Source organism: Schistocerca serialis, chromosome 9 (assembly GCF_023864345.2).
Source record: "Schistocerca serialis cubense isolate TAMUIC-IGC-003099 chromosome 9, iqSchSeri2.2, whole genome shotgun sequence".
Lineage (NCBI taxonomy): Eukaryota > Metazoa > Arthropoda > Insecta > Orthoptera > Acrididae > Schistocerca > Schistocerca serialis.
Window position 1 is genome coordinate 154,898,990 of NC_064646.1, and position 12,784 is coordinate 154,911,773.

Here is a 12,784-nt window from a genome sequence, read left to right on the forward strand (position 1 = left end):
TTCGGTAGCTCAGTTGGTAGAGCACTTGCCCGCGAAAGGCAAAGGTCCCGAGTTCGAGTCTCGGTCGGGCACACAGTTTTAATCTGCCAGGAAGTTTCATATCAGCGCACAGTCCGCTGCAGAGTGAAAATCTCATTCTGGAAACATCCCCCAGGCTGTGGCTAAGCCACGTCTCCGCAATATCCTTTCTTTCAGGAGTGCTAGTTCTGCAAGGTTCGCAGGAGAGCTTCTGTAAAGTTTGGAAGGTAGGAGACGAGGTACTGGCAGAAGTAAAGCTGTGCGTACCGGGCGTGAGTCGTGCTTCGGTAGCTCAGTTGGTAGAGCATTTGCCCGCGAAAGGCAAAGGTCCCGAGTTCGAGTCTCGGTCGGGCACACAGTTTTAATCTGCCAGGAAGTTTCATATCAGCGCACACTCCGCTGCAGAGTGAAAATCTCATTCAGTATACTACATAGTTTTGTTGACCCATAATTCTAATGCATGTCATTGTATGAATCACACTAATGACGTTGTTTTTCAAAGCATATTCAATTCGTTTTTACTATTTGATCGAGCTGCTGATGTTGTACGCAACCGATAACAGTTATGTTTTAATCGTATAACGTAGCTTGCGGTCTAGGCAGTAAAAGTTTCTTATATTAATTTTTTATGAAAGTTTTGTGCTGGTTCTTTCGGTCCTGTCCGAAAAAACAGACACAATGCATTCCTATAATTGATTCACCTCGATGGCCAATGAACCACTAACCTTCACTGTGGATGCATATTTCGACATTCAGCAGGAATTTAGAATTAGAAAACATGGAAGACATGGGCAGTGATGGCCGACGGTTTGCGCTAGGTGGGAATGTGAGTCGACTGAGGAGAGTGCCGAGGTTAACACAACTGCATAGTCAGCAGGTCTTCCCAGGTTAGAGTCCCGGTCTGACTCACATTTTCACTCCTCACTGCTGATTCGGCAGAAAGTCCTGGTGCAGCTGATATTAACAGTTCCTTCCCTTTCCGTTTCTATCTTCCCCTTCACCCCCCCCCTCCAAATTGCACAATATACACACATCAAAAAACGTTTTCCATCACCTCGGTTCCGAGACCTCCGCAACATGTACAGAAAATTGGAATAGATATCAGCATAAACATCATTTCCGCTCTTTTTACTGCTCATGAAAACCACACATTCCATGTTGTACCTATACAGTGAGAGCTTTAGAGGTGGTGGTCCAGACTGCTGTACACACCGGTACCTCCAATACACAGTATCACGTCCCCTTGCATTGATGCATGCCTACATTCGTCGTGCCATACTATCCACAAGTTCATCAAGACACTGTGGGTCCAGATTGTCCCACTCCTCAACGGCAATTCGGCGTAGATCTCTCAGAGTGGTTGGTGGGTCACGTCGTCCATAAACAGCCTTTTTCAATCCATCCGAGGCATCTTCGATAGGGTTCTTGTCTGGAGAACATGCTGGCCACTCAAGTTGAGCGATGTCGTTATCTTGAAGAAATTCATTCACAAAATGTGCACGATGGGGGCGCAAGTTGTCGTTCATGAAGACGAATGCCTCGTCAATATGCTGCCGATATGGTTGCACTATCGGTCGGTGGGTGGCATGCACGTAACATACAGCCGTTACTGCGCCTTCCATTACCACCAGCAGCGTACGTCGGTCCCGCGTAATGCCACCCCAAAACAGCTGGGGACCTTTACCTTGCTGCACTCTCTGGACAGTGTGTCTAAGGCGTCCAGCCTGACCAGGTTGCCTCCAAGCAGGTCTCTGACGATTGTCTGCTTGAAGGCATATGCGGCACTCATCGGTGAAGAGAACGTGATGCCATTCCTGAGCAGTCCATTCGGCATGTTGTTGGGCCCATCTGTATTGCGCTGCATGGTGTCGTGGTAGCAAAGATGGAACTCACCATGAATGTCGGGAGTGCAGTTGCGCATCGTGCAGCCTATTGCGCACAGTTTGAGTCATAACACGACGTCCTGTGGCGCGACGAAAAGCGTTATTCAACATGGTGACGTTGCTGTCAGGGTTCCTCCAAGCCATGATCGTAGGTAACGGTCATCCACTGCAATAATAACCCTTGGGCGGCCTGAGCGAGGCATGTCATGGACAATTCCTATCCCCTCTATATCCGAACCACATCACTATGGTTCAGTCCGACACGCATGGACATTTCCCTTGTTGAGAGCCCTTCCTGGCACAAATTAACAATGCGGATGCGATCAAACTGCGGTATTGACCGTCTAGGCATGGTTGAACTACAGACAACACGAGCCGTCTACTTCCTTCCTGGTGGAATGACTGGAACTGATCGGCTGTCAGACCCCCACCATCTAATAGCTTGTTTGCATCTTCGGGCGGGTTTAGTGACATCTCTGAACAGTCAAAGGGCCTGCGTCTGGGATACAATATCCACAGTCAACGTCTACCTGCAGGAGTTTTAGGTACCGGTGTCATACAAAAATTTTTTGATGTGTGTATAAAAACATGTAAACACTGAACTAAAGATGTCTTGCTGTGGTAGTCTTCCCAGTTCTTAATGATGGGAGCCATTATGAACAACAGGGTAAAAACTTCTTTATCAGCACGCACTTCTGCCATAGTAAAGGAAAGCGATTTACCTCACTGACTGGAAATTCGTTACATGACATTATTCCTAAGAAACTGATAAGTTATGGTTCAAATGGCTCTGAGCACTATGCGACTTAACTTCTGAGGTCATCAGTCGCCTAGAACTTAGAACTACTTAAACCTAACTATCCTAAGGACCTCACACACATCCATGCCCGAGGCAGGATGTGAATCTGCGACCGTAGCGGTCGCTCGGCTCCAGACTGTAGCGCCTAGAACCGCACGGCCACTCCGGCCGGCGATAAATTATGGATTTTAATATAGGCCTATAGCTACAAAACGAAACCAAACGCTATTTAAATTAGTCTTACCCGTGCCTCTGCCTATCCTTAAATAATTTCAAAAACTTTTCACGTCAATAATTTGTGTTTATTACGGGCGCTGGAAATCTGGCTTCCAGATAATTATTAGTAGGGCATTACATGAATCCTTTTGAACATATTAGCTCGTTCGAAGGAAATCGAAACTCTGTCGGTGAAACAAACAATTGCAGACTTGTTTGTCACCCCATATTTTGTACGTTACTAGTGTACAAAAGCGGGTATGTGGTTTGGCGTGTACGTGAGGGGTAGGAGGGTAGGGGTAGGGGTGGGTGTGGGTGCATTTACGTGCAGCCACCCCAGTCTCTGCTTTGATGAGTGCGCGTGTGAGGGACGACTGAGGGGCGTGCTGACGTAATTAAATGAATCGGAGCTGTTTGAGAGCACAACATTTGCACGCGCGCGCTAATTTACCGCAACAGTACCTCCACCGTCCGCCACTAACATCCGCATGCGCAAACACTGGCAGGAGCCACACTATCCCTACCCCCTGACTTCTTTTTATTCGGTACTATCCCCCCCAACACAAGAATATGAACGCTGGCACGCTTCTTCCGAAACGTCGAGTCGACAATGGCCTTATTTAGCGGCGGAATTAACACGGGCGGCGCGTAACACGCGGTGGTCCTTTCAGTGGCGCAGGTAACTGCGTGAATGGGTAATTCAGGCAGCCGTTCGGCCGTTCCTCGGTTGGCGGTGCGTCAGTTGCGGCCGCTGCGGACACGTTACGGGCTTATGAGTTGCCCAGTAGCGACCCCGCACTAAATGCTTTATGGAACAAGCCAGCGCCATCGTGCGAGGTCGCGTACTGCACTGTGCTTAGGCTCTCAAGCGTGCAGTCCACGCTCATTTCAGCGGCGCATCTTAGGAGCAATCTAGTTTCCACAAATAGCGGTAATATCAGCTACACACAGCAAAGCAGGAGTCTGCAGCGAAACGGGCGTATTCTGCCTGAGTTCATTACACTGCCGGCCATTCTAATTGCAACCCCCTGCCGGTGGTATCCATATCCTGTATGAGATAAGATTACGCAGGAGTGTGGCGGTTCTAGGAGCTTCAGTCTGGAACCGCGCGACCGCTACAGTCGCAAGTTCGAATCCTGCCTCGGGCATGGATGTGTGTGATGTCCTTAGGTTAGTTAGGTTTAAGTAGTTCTAAGTTCTAGGGGACTGATGACCTCAGCTGTTAAGTCTCATATAGTGCGGAGAGCCGTTACGCTGGAGGTTTGTCATTCAAAAATCTAATATGAATTTTAGCACAATGTGAGAAGTTCCTGCTATGCATCCTACAGAGAGAGCTCCGCCTGTATTGAAAGGCATCGCCAGACAACCTAGGAAAATTACAAATACTCCTATAAATATAACGGCCATATAGAAAAATTCTAAAACAAAAAAACCACGTGAAAATTTCTTAATCCTACAACATAAATGTTACAGGTCCTAAATGGCGTTAGGGGGGAGGAAGATTTTAACTAAAGCGTGTACTACCTCCCATAGTATGAAATACAAAATTTAACATTTACCGAAGTATGAGTAAATAATCATCTCATGAAATGACAAGCCATAACGCACAAAATTACACCCAGGAGAGAATGGGCCAAGTGCACATTCAGCGCTAAAACACGGAACAACTCCAGTGGTCGCAATTTGTACCTAAACCAAGAACGACATTTTGTCGTGTACAAGACTATTGGCAATACCCATAAAAAGAGAAGCAAGCAAAAGCCAAAGTTGTGAAAGTTTGCAGTAAGTTGGTAACACACCAGAGGCCAAAAGTGTTAATAGAAGAACTCTCATATGGGAAGTTCAAATGAGACTTTAAAAATAAAGGCCCTGTGAACGGCATAAGAAATCATGTGTAGAAGGAAAATACTGTTAAAAGGGTGTATCAGCTATTACCTTATACAACTGGAGGAAGCAAACCATCAGCATGTTTAAAGAGCTAAGATACAGATATACTTGATTTACCATATGGGGACGACGTCCTTTACAATCATAGAACATGTTTACATCTGTCATAAATGCACAACCAAACGTGCTAGCACTGGTCTGACTTGACTAAAACTACGGTGTCGAGGTACTGGGGAGCTCGCCAGCTGGCGACGCTACGGCTTCTAATTATGGAAAGCTGTCTGTAAACAATCTGGAAGGATTCCCAGTGTCTGAACAACATAAATTCATAAACTCATTTGAAGACGTGCATCATAGAAGCGAAAAAACGGCTGATTTTTCGACAACTTTTCTTTTAAAAGCCTCGGATACTTGAAGCGAACATGTTTCGGAATTTCGAATTCCTCAAGCCAATATAATTTTCGCTCTTTATTTTCTACGTACAGGATTATAAGATTTTCAAAACTAGGAGGCTAGTTGCCTGTGGCTTTGAGATGCTAAAGGAAGTTGGAATACCTTTCATTTTACCTTTTTTCTTTAGCAAGTGTTCACTGAAACTCACAGTAAATGAGTTAGCTGCCTACAGAATCATACTAACTGTGGTGGAATGTTGCTGAAGCAATATGACGGAAAGTCCAGGCTACTGGATTGGTGACATGGATCACTCCATGCCAGGTATCATAGCTACACAACGTTGGTCGGTCATGTGACCAAAACCGGTACTCTGTCATAACAAACTGTGCCAGGTGACTGTAAGTACTCAGATGGCATTCCGCCGCTCTTCCTAACCTCGTGCGAGTCGAGCGTCCAGCCAAATGGAGACTTCCCTACATCGCTTCAGGCTAATTGCGGGATGGTTTCTTTGAAAGGGCATGGCCGACTTCCTTACACATACTTCCACAATCCGATGGTACCGATCACATTGCTGTTTGGTCCATTCCTCCACCCCAAACCAACCAACCAACCAGCCAGGGGCTTTGCTGAGTCATTCAGCGCTGTCTGTACGTCAGGCGTTCGCTAGAGAGTTAGCGCTGTCAGATATTGTACCAGCACCTATTTAATAAGAATTCTGCTGTCAGAGGAGCATTTTCTCACTTCACAGCCGTTGAGCAGTTGATAGTGTGCACCTAATGTCCTACACACCAAACAGAGACGACCATACCAGCTTATAAGAGTGTTAGAATCCCCGAAAATACACTGCAGAAACTTGTTTACAATTTCTGTTTTGGGATCATAAGTCTTATCACTGTGTTTGATGCGTCCCGCCACAGATTCCTCTCCTGTGCTGACCTCTTCAACTCAGAGTGGCACTTGCAACCTACTCCCTCATTTATTTGCTGGATGTATTCCAATCTCTGTTTTCCTACATAGTTTTTGCCATATACAGCTTCCTCTAGTACCATGGAAGTCATTCCATCATGCCTTAGGAAATATCCCATCGTCCTGTCCGTTCTCCTTATCAGTGTTTTCCACCTGTCTCTTTCCGATTCTGCTCAGAGTCTCCTCATTCCTTACCTTAGCAGTCCACCTAATATTCAAAATTCGTCTGTAGCACCACATCTTAAATGCTTAGATTCTCTTCTGTTCCGGTTTCCCTACAATCCATGTTTCACTACTACACAATGCTGTACTCCAGACGTACATTATCAGAAATTTCTTCCCCAAATTAAGACCTATGTTTGATACCATTAGACTTTTCTTCGCCAAGAATGCCATTTTTGCCATTGCTAGTCTGCTTTTGGTGTCCTCCTTGCTCCGTCCGTCATTGGTTATTTTACTGCTTAGGTAGCAGAATCCCTTAACTTCTTCTACTTCGTGACCATCAGTCCTGATGTTAAGTTTCTTGCTGTTCTCGTTTCTGCTACTTCTCATTACTTTCGTCTTTCTTCGGTTTACTCTCAGTCCATACTGTCTACTCATTAGACTGTTCATTCCGTTCACCAGAACATGTAATTCTTCTTAACTTTCACTCGGATAGCAATGTCATCAGCGAATCGTATCACTGATATCATTTCACCTTCAATTTTAATTCCACTCCTGAACCTTTCATTTATTTCCATCATTACTTCTTTGATGTACAGGTTGAACAGTAGGGGCGAAAGTTTACTTCCCTCTCTTATACCCTTTTTAATCCGCGCACTCCGTTCTTGATCATCCTCTTTTATTATTCGCTCTTGGCTCTTGTATATATTGGATATTATGCGTTTCACCCTATAGCTTTTCTCGGTATTTCGAACATCTTGTATCATCTTACACTGTCGAACGCTTTTACCAGTTCGACAAATTCTGTTAACCGATCGTCATCTAACACAACCTTTCCGTTTCCATTCTTCTTTATATTATTCCTTCAGCTACTTGGATGCATGAGTTGTTAAGCTGATTGTACGATAATTCTCGCACTTGTCAGCACTTGCAGTCTTTGAAATTGTGTGTATTATATTTTTCCAAAAGTCACATGGTATGTCGCCAGACACACACATTCTATACACCAACGCGATTAGTCATTTTATTGCCACTTCCCCCAATGATTTAAGAGATCCTGATGGAATGTTATCCATCCTTCTGCCATATTAGACCATAAGTCCTCCAAAGCTCTTTTAAATTCTGATTCTGACACTAGATGCCATATCTCTTCTAAATCGACTCCTGTTTCTTCTTTTATCACATCAGACAAATGTTTCCCCTCCCAGAGGCTTTCAATTTGTTCTTGCCACTTATCCACTGTCTCCTCTGCATTTAACAGTGGAATTCCCGTTCCACTCTTAATGTTACCACCCTTGCTTTTAATGTCACCGAATGTTATTTTGACTTTCCTGTACGCTGAGTCTGTCCTTTCGACAATCATATCTTTTTCGATTTCTGCACACTTTTCATGGAGCCATTTTATCTTAGATTCCCTGCAAATCCTAATTATTTCATTCCTCAGCGACTTGTATTTCTGTATTCCTGAGTTCCCTATCATTTTTGTACTTCCTCCTTTCATTGATCAACTGAACTGTTTCTTCTGTTACCTATGGTTTGTTCTGTTATCTACGGCTTCTTCGCAGTCACCTTCTTTGTACTCATACCTACGTTTTTCTTTCCAACTTCTTCAACTGTGCTGCCTACTGAGCTACCCCTTATTGCCTATCTATAGCCTTACAGCACTACAAGCGTATCTCGTCATTCCTTAGTATTTCCGTATGCCATTTCTCTGTGTATTGATTCTTTCTGACTAATGTCTTAAACTTCAGCCTACTCTTAGAGATAGTGAATCGAACAGATAGAATTCATACAGACCGAATCTCTGAAGTTAAATATCAGCAGACCCGAGTCGCCGCCCAACAAAACGAATTGGTTAAGGACTTTCGGCAGGCACAGGAATATGCTCCTGTTGCGGCGAAACGTGTAATAGAACAAGCTCCGTCGGTAACACACAGTACGTCAGAGATCGAACCGGAAAACAATTGTACACGACTACAGAGGTCATAAACATTACGTGAATCTGACAACATAAGGGGATACCATACAGTGCACGAGGATCGTCTGGCCACGGATACATGGAATCAGCGCTGCAGACGTACGGAGGATATGTCGGACCATTCGGCCACAAACTTTGCTTAACCATCCAGAATTTTTAAGTCTACAAGGAGGCAAACAACGCATTACATCCAAAGACCTGGATGGCACAGTAGCATCACATGCTACCAGAATCTTGGCCACTGAAATGCAAGCTCCAATTTACCTGTGGTTTCTTAGAAAGTTCGAATATATACGCGGAGTTGCGGAGAGTTGTCGCTACTACCAAGGACGCTTTACTTAGCGAATACTAGTCGCAAGGCGCACAGGAAAGGATAAAACAGGAGATCATGTTAGGAAGGGACTTAAAAGCATCGGGGTTCCGCAATCCTGTCAAATTCTTCGAATCCCAGGTCAAGAAGAACGATTCTTGAATCAACCGTACAGTCCCATGGAAATTATAAGGCACTGCTACATTAAATTACCTTACGTTACCAGCAACTGTTCATCGGTAGATGCAGCGATTCAATCGAAGCTTTCAAGAGTGCGCTGTGCGAACTCGATTTCGTGAATGAAATTCACAACTCGCGGGAAAAAAGTAGAAATAATGACCGTAACTGGTCAGATTCGCCAGAGAGGAATGCCGATCTACATCTACATCATCTACATCTATACTCCGCGAGCCACCTTACGGTGTGTGGCGGAGGGTACTTATTGTACCACTATCTGATCCCCCCTTCCCTGTTCCATTCACGAATTGTGCGTGGGAAGAACGACTGCTTGTAAGTCTCCGTATTTGCTCTAATTTCTCGGATCTTTTCGTTGTGATCATTACGCGAGATATATGTGGGCGGTAGTAATATGTTGCCCATCTCTTCCCGGAATGTGCTCTCTCGTAATTTCGATAATAAACCTCTCCGTATTGCGTGACGCCTTTCTTGAAGTGTCCGCCACTGGAGCTTGTTCAGCATCTCCGTAACGCTCTCGCGCTGACTAAATGTCCCCATGACGAATCGCGCTGCTTTTCGCTGGATCATGTCTATCTCTTCTATTAATCCAACATGGTAAGGGTCCCATACTGATGAGCAATACTCAAGAATCGGACGAACAAGCGTTTTGTAAGCTACTTCTTTCGTCGATGAGTCACATTTTCTTAGAATTCTTCCTATGAATCTCAACCTGTCGCCTGCTTTTCCCACTATTTGTTTTATGTGATCATTCCACTTCAGATCGCTCCGGATAGTAACTCCTAAGTATTTTACGGTCGTTACCGCTTCCAATGATTTACCACCTATGGCATAATCGTACTGGAATGGATTTCTGCCCCTATGTATGCGCATTATATTACATTTATCTACGTTTAGGGAAAGCTGCCAGCTGTCGCACCATGCATTAATCCTCTGCAGGTCCTCCTGGAGTACGTACGAGTCTTCTGATGTTGCTACTTTCTTGTAGACAACCGTGTCATCTGCAAATAGCCTCACGGAGCTACCGATGTTGTCAACTAAGTCATTTATGTATATTGTAAACAATAAAGGTCCTATCACGCTTCCCTGCGGTACTCCCGAAATTACCTCTACATCTGCAGATTTTGAACCGTTAAGAATGACATGTTGTGTTCTTTCTTCTAGGAAATCCTGAATCCAATCACAAACCTGGTCCGATATTCCGTAAGCTCGTATTTTTTTCACTAAACGTAAGTGCGGAACCGTATCAAATGCCTTCCTGAAGTCCAGGAATACGGCATCAATCTGCTCGCCAGTGTCTACGGCACTGTGAATTTCTTGGGCAAATAGGGCGAGCTGAGTTTCACATGATCTCTGTTTGCGGAATCCATGTTGGTTATGATGAAGGAGATTTGTATTATCTAAGAGCGTCATAATACGAGAACACAAAACATGTTCCATTATTCTACAACAGATTGACGTAAGCGAAATAGGCCTATAATTATTCGCATCTGATTTATGACCCTTCTTGAAAATGGGAACGACCTGCGCTTTCTTCCAGTCGCTAGGTACTTTACGTTCTTCCAGCGATCTACGATAAATTGCTGATAGAAAGGGGGCAAGTTCTTTAGCATAATCACTGTAGATTCTTAAGGGTATCTCGTCTGGTCCGGATGCTTTTCCGCTACTAAGTGATAGCAGTTGTTTTTCAATTCCGATATCGTTTATTTCAATATTTTCCATTTTGGCGTCCGTGCGACGGCTGAAGTCAGGGACCGTGTTACGATTTTCCGCAGTGAAACAGTTTCGGAACACTGAATTCAGTATTTCTGCCTTTCTTCGGTCGTCCTCTGTTTCGGTGCCATCGTGGTCAACGAGTGACTGAATAGGGGATTTAGATCCGCTTACCGATTTTACATATGACCAAAACTTTTTAGGGTTCTTGTTTAGATTGTTTGCCAATGTTTTATGTTCGAATTCGTTGAATGCTTCTCTTATTGCTCTCTTTACGCTCTTTTTCGCTTCGTTCAGCTTTTCCTTATCAGCTATGATTCGACTACTCTTAAACCTATGATGAAGCTTTCTTTGTTTCCGTAGTACCTTTCGTACATGATTGTTATACCACGGTGGATCTTTCCCCTCGCTTTGGACCTTAGTCGGTACGAACTTATCTAAGGCGTACTGGACGATGTTTCTGAATTTTTTCCATTTTTGTTCCCCATCCTCTTCCTCAGAAATGAACGTTTGATGGTGGTCACTCAGATATTCTGCGATTTGTGCCCTATCACTCTTGTTAAGCAAATATATTTTCCTTCCTTTCTTGGCATTTATTATTACACTTGTAGTCATTGATGCAACCACTGACTTATGATCACTGATACCCTCTTCTACATTCACGGAGTCGAAAAGTTCCGGTCTATTTGTTGCTATGAGGTCTAAAACGTTAGCTTCACGAGTTGGTTCTCTAACTATCTGCTCGAAGTAATTCTCGGACAAGGCAGTCAGGATAATGTCACAAGAGTCTCTGTCCCTGGCTCCAGTTCTGATTGTGTGACTATCCCATTCTATACCTGGTAGATTGAAGTCTCCCCCTATTACAATAGTATGATCACGAAACTTCTTCACGACATTCTGTAGGTTCTCTCTGAGGTGCTCAACTACTACGGTTGCTGATGCAGGTGGTCTATAGAAGCATCCGACTATCATATCTGACCCACCTTTGATACTTAACTTAACCCAGATTATTTCACATTCGCATTCGCTAATAACTTCACTGGATATTGAATTCTTTACTGCTATAAATACTCCTCCACCATTGGCGTTTATCCTATCCTTGCGGTATATATTCCATTCTGTGTCTAGGATTTCGTTACTGTTCACTTCCGGTTTTAACCAACTTTCCGTTCCTAATACTATATGCGCACTATTTCCTTCAATAAGAGATACTAATTCAGGAACCTTGCCCTGGATACTCCTGCAGTTTACCAATATTACGTAAACTTTTCCTGTTTTTGGTCTCTGAGGACGGACGTTCTTTATCAACGATGATAATGTCCTCTCTGGTAAGCCGTCAGGTATTTTATCGTTTCGCCCAAGGGGGGGTCCCTCTAACCTAAAAAACCCCCGTGTGCACGCCACACGTACTCTGCTACCCTAGTAGCTGCTTCCGGTGTGTAGTGCACGCCTGACCTGTCTAGGGGGGCCCTACAGTTCTCCACCCAATAACGGAGGTCGATGAATTTGCAACCATTATAGTCGCAGAGTCGTCTGAGCCTCTGGTTTAGACCCTCCACACGGCTCCAAACCAGAGGACCGCGATCTACTCTGGGCACTATGCTGCAGATATTAAGCTCAGCTTGCACTCCGCGTGCGATGCTGCTTGTCTTCACCAAATCAGCCAGCCGCCGGAAGGAACCAAGGATGGCCTCAGAACCCAAGCGGCAGGCGTCATTCGTTCCGACATGTGCTACTATCTGCAGCCGGTCACACCCAGTGCGTTCAATAGCTGCCGGAAGGGCCTCCTCCACATTACGGACGAGACCCCCCGGCAAGCACACCGAGTGCACACTGGCATTCTTCCCCGACCTACCCGCTATTTTCCTAAGGGGCTCCATAACCCGCCTAACGTTGGAGCTCCCTATAACTAATAGGCCCGCCCTCTGTGACTGTCGGGACCTTGCCGGAGAATCGGCCACTGGCCCAACAGGCGAGGCATCCTGTGGTGGCTCGGAAACGATGTCATCACCACTAGGAAGCACCCCGTACCTGTTGGAAAGGGGTAAGGCAGCTGCCACGCGGCCAGATCCCACCTTCGCCTTTCGGCCAGGTACGCGCGAGCCCACCACTGTCCGCCATTCACCCTGGAGTGATGGCTGACCGGTAAGATGCTCACTGCCGGAAGACGCAGCGACATCAGGGGTTCCATGCGATTCCAAGGCCACCGAAGTAGGCATAGGTCTCACCACAGTTGCCCCAACGCCACTACGAGCCGACGCCTG

General features: G+C 45.3%; 1 non-coding gene across 1 annotated transcript; it reads left to right on the top strand.

Annotated features, from left to right (window-relative positions):
* Positions 1-298: 298 nt before the first annotated feature.
* On the top strand, positions 299-373 carry Trnas-cga (transfer RNA serine (anticodon CGA)). The gene has a single exon. It is a non-coding gene; the product is annotated as a tRNA-Ser (tRNA).
* The last annotated feature ends 12,411 nt before the right edge of the window (positions 374-12,784 follow it).